The 5,000-nt window shown below is 34.4% G+C and overlaps 1 pseudogene; it reads left to right on the plus strand.

Annotated features, from left to right (window-relative positions):
* The first annotated feature begins 3,020 nt into the window (after positions 1 to 3,020).
* LOC142354830 (rho GTPase-activating protein 32-like) overlaps positions 3,021 to 5,000 on the plus strand; it is a 16,258-nt pseudogene continuing 14,278 nt past the window's right edge.

Consider the following 5,000-nt stretch of genomic DNA (forward strand, 5'->3'; position numbering starts at 1 on the left):
TTTGTTTATATATACATATATATATATATATATATATATATATATATATGTATATTTATATATATATATATATAAATATATATATATATATATATATATATATTTATATTTATATATATATATACTTATATATGCGTATGGGTTCTTGTGTATGTGTGTGTTTATTTATGTGTCTGTGTGTGTTTGCATAAGTTTGTGTATTTGTGTGTGCGTGTGTTTGGGCGTGTGTATTTGTGTGTATGTCTGTTTTGTGTGTGTTCGTTTGTTTATATGGTTGTATATATATATATATATATATAAGTAAATTTTTGTGTACGTGTTTCTGTGTGTATACGTATTTGTTTTTGTGTTTGTGGGTGTGTGCGTGTGTATGTTTATTTGTGCTTGTGCTTTTGTGTAGATGTGTGTGTTTGTCTGTGTTTTTGTGTGCGTGTATTTTTGTGATTGTTTGTATGTGTATTTGTGTGTGTGTTTGTGATGGTTTGTGTTCTTGTGTGTGCGTTTGTGTCTGCGTGTTTGTGTGTAAATTTGCGTGTATATGTGTGTCTTTGTGTGTTGGTGTGTGTGCGTATATGAGTGTGAGTTTGAGTGTGTGTTAGTTTCTGTGTATGTGTGCGTGTTTTTGAGTGTATGTGTTTGTTTGTGTGTGTGGATGGTTTTTTGTGTTTTAAATACATATATATATATATACATATATATATATATATGTACATATATATGAAATTATTTATTTACATATTTACATAAATATATATACATATATTTATATATATATATATATGCGTGTGTTAGTGTGTCTGTGTTTGGATGTGTATATGTGTGTCTGTTTGTGTGTTTGTGTCTACGTATTTGTCTTTGTGTATGTAAATGTTTGTGTGTGTGTGTGTGTGTTTCGTTGTGTACGTATGTGTTTCTCTTTGTTTGTGTGTTGTGTATTTGTGTGTGTTTGTGTGTATGTATATGTGTGTTTGTGGTTTTTTGTTTGTGTGTGTATGTGTTTGTCTGTGTGTATGTGTGTTTGTGTGCGTGTTTTTGATGTGTGCTGGGGTGTTTTTGTGTGTGCATGTATGTGATTGTACGTATGCGTGTTTGTGTGTGGGGGGAATGTGGGCTTGTGTGTGTGTATGTGTGCGTTTTTTTGTGTTTGTTTGTTTGAATGGGTGTGTGTTTAGGTGTGTTTGTGTGTGTGTGTACGTGTGTGAGTGTGCTTGTGTGGGTGTATGCGGGTGGTTGTGTTTTTATGCCTGTGTGTGTTTGTTTGTATATATAACACAAACGCAGAATCATATATATATATATATATATACATACATATATATATATATATATATATATTTATATATATATATATATATATGTATATATATAAACATATGTATATATATATATATATATATATATATATATATATATATGTATATATATATATATATATATATATATATATATATTATATCATATATATATATATATATATATATATTTATATATATGGTTCTGCGTTTGTGTTTGCGTGTTGTTTGTTTGTGACTGTGTGTGTTTGTTTGTGTTTGTGTGTGAGAGAGTGTGTGTTTTGCGTGTGTTTGTTTGTTTGTATGCGTGTGTTTGTTCGTGTTTGTGTGTATGTGTGGGTTCATTTGTGTGTGTTACAGTGTATTTGTTTGTGTGTATGGCTGTGTGGTGGGTTTGTGTTTGTGTTTGTGTTTGTATGTTAGTGTGTTTTTGTGTGTGTGTTTGTTTGTTTGTGTGTGTCTATGGCGTATGTATATATATATATATATATAAGTGTGTTGGTGTGTCTGTATTTGGATGTGTATATGCGTGTTTATAGTTGTGTTTGGGCGTGTGTGTGTTTGTCTTTGTGTGTGTGTGTTTGTGTGTTTGTGTTCGTGTGTGTGAGAGATTGTGTGTGTGTGTGTGTGTGTGTGTGTGGGGGGGGGGGGGTGTTTGTGTTGTGTGTGTGTTGCGTGTGTGTGTCTTTGTGTGTGTGTGCGTGTGTATGTCTGTGTGTGTTTGGGATTGTGAGAGTGTTTGTGTGTGTGTACATCTATCGCTGTGTGTATGTTTTTGTATGTGTGTGTTTGTATGTGTTTGTTTGTATGGGTGTGTGTGTGTGCTTTTGGTGTGTATGTGAGTCTTTGTCTTTGTGCATATATGTTTGCGTGTGCATTGTCTGTGTGTGTATATTTGTGCGTGCGTGTAGATGTGTGTATATGAGTGTATGTGTGTTTTTTGTGTGTATGTGTTTCGGTGTGTTTTGTGTGCATTTGTCTTCGTTTGTGTGTTATTTTGTGGGTATGTGTTTGTGTGTGTGTTTGTATGAGTGGGCGTTTGTGTGTGTGAGAATGAGAAAGAGTGTGGTGTGTTTATTTATGTCTGGGTATTTGTGTTTGCATATGTTTGTTTGTGTATGGGCGTGTGTGCGTGTGTGTGTGTTTGTGTGTATGTGTTTGTTTGTGAGTGTGAGTGTTTGTTTGTTTGTTTGTTTGTTTGTAGGTGGGTGGTTGTGTCTCCTGTATAAGTATATTTTTTATATATATATTTTTATATAGATAGATAGAAGTACTCAGAAAAATCTCTTTTTGATTTAGCCATTTACCTTTCCAGCTGAAAGTCCTAGTATTTAACGTGCCGCTGCGGGAGCTCTGCAGAACTGTGAAAAGTAACCGAGAAAAATACTCTTAAGAATATATGATCAACAGTGCTAGGATCCGAACAGTCACATTTTTAGTTACTCTGATACTGGATTTGATCATTTGTATTTCACTAAGACAAACCAAAACATAACTGCATTATCTTGACAGGTTCTTGGTATGAAAATGCCAAATTATGTAACAATTCGCAAGATCTTTGACTGTGTTTAATGAAATATCTCAAACATTTTAGCAAGACAGGCCAGATTGAACATGAAAACCTGGCTCAACAATATCTTGCTAAGACAAAACACGTTTTCTGAAGAAAAAATTATGCAACTTTTGCAAAATAAGTCAAGTATTTTTTGTATCGTTACACTGGCAATAAATACAAGCTTCTCATTTAGTTTTGAATCTGAACGAATGTTTAGTTTTTCTAATGTGAATGTAAATGACACAGAGAAATATTACTGTCGACAGGATCTGCCGTCATCCGATCGGAGCCCCACAGGAGATATCAACGACAACAAAGAAAAAGAGTCAACGAATGTCCAACTAATACAGGGACACCCACATTTACGAGAAGGTGTCTTTAGAAGGAGTTTCATTCGAGCTAATCCCTCTGTCTCAAGCGCAGTACGAAGCCAGAAAGAAACCGAGCACCGCCGACAGCTACGAAATCAAAGTCACAACATCCCACGTCACCGGCACAATTAGACGAAAGAACTCTCAACCTAAATCTTTTGTAATTCGGAGAAACATCTACGACTTTATAAAGTTTGATCATCACTTGCATAACTGCGGTGTTATTGACAAAAAACCACGTGAGATGCCCAAAAGAATGCAAAAATCTGTGTTTCGAACAACTGGAGTTAGCTCTGAGATCCTTGAATCGTCGAGAGTGCGTAGCTTCTCACTGTTACCCTCGCTCAAAGATATAATGCAGAGTCAGATTAACTTCAGCACTGAAGACTCTGTTGTTGAGATTGAGGAGAATTTGCGACAGTACATCGATAGACTGAATCGGATGTTGAGGTTGAGACCTGTTCTCAAGTGCTCCAAATCACTCAGGTGGTTTTGTCTTGACCCCTTTGGCAGGTGCGTTTAGATGTCAAAAGCAAAATAGTTCCAAAAGCCAATCTGACAAACATCTTGACTAGTTTATCTTGTTGACAGTAATCGTCCGTGTTGAGGATATTCGGATGATGGTCAGCAAATCATTTGTTAATACGTTTCTAAACAGTTGGCAAAAACCCCTATTATGTTCTAAAAAGAGGCCTCCAGAACTAAACAAACTTTGCCTCAAACGATGATAGTTACCTCTGATTTGAGCGTCAAAGAGCAAACGAGTGTGTGTGTGTGTGTGGTGTGTGTGTTTGTGCGTGTGTGTGTTTATTTGTGTGTTTGTGTATTTGTGTGTGTGCGTGTTTGTTTGTTTGTGTGTGTGTGTGTGTGTGTGTTTGTGTGTTTGTTTGTTTGTGTGCGTGTGTGTGTTTGTTTGTGTGTGTATGTGTGGTTGCGTGTGTTTGTGTGCGTATATATATATATATATATATATATATATATATACATACATACATACATACACACATATATATATATATGTATAAGTGTGTGTCTGTGTGTGTGTGCGTGGTGTGTGTGTGTGTGTGTGTTAGTGTGTGTATGTGTTTCGGTGTGTATGTGTGCATTTGTCTTCGTTTGTGTGTTTCTTTGTGGGTATGTGTTTGTGTGTGTGTTTGTATGAGTGGGCGTTTGTGTGTGTGAGAATGAGAAAGAGTATGGTGTGTTTATTTATGTCTGGGTATTTGTGTTTGCATGTGTTTGTTTGTGTATGGGCGTGTGTGCGTGTGTGTGTGTTTGTGTGTATGTGTTTGTTTGTGAGTGTGAGTGTTTGTTTGTTTGTTTGTTTGTTTGTAGGCGGGTGGTTGTGTCTCCTGTATAAGTATATTTATATATGTATATATATATATATATATATATATATATATACAATTATTTGTTTATATATTATATATAAATATATATATATATATATATATATTATTTATATATATATATATATATATATATATTTATATATATATTTATGTATATATATATATATATATATATTTATATATATATACTTATATATGCGTATGTGTTCTTGTGTATGTGTGTGTTTTTTTATGTGTCTGTGTGTGTTTTCGTAAGTTTGTGTATTTGTGTGTGCGTGTGTGTGTTTGTGTGTGTTTGTGTGTATGTCTGTTTGTGTGTGTTTGTTTGTTTATATGGTTGTGTGTCTGTGTGTCTCTGTTTGAAAGTGTTTGTGTTTGCGTCTGGGTGTTTGTTTTTTTTTGTATGTGGGTAGTTGTGTGTCTTTGA

Source organism: Convolutriloba macropyga, unplaced genomic scaffold, assembly GCF_964194025.1.
Source record: "Convolutriloba macropyga unplaced genomic scaffold, txConMacr16.3 SCAFFOLD_2139, whole genome shotgun sequence".
NCBI classification, from domain to species: domain Eukaryota; kingdom Metazoa; phylum Xenacoelomorpha; order Acoela; family Convolutidae; genus Convolutriloba; species Convolutriloba macropyga.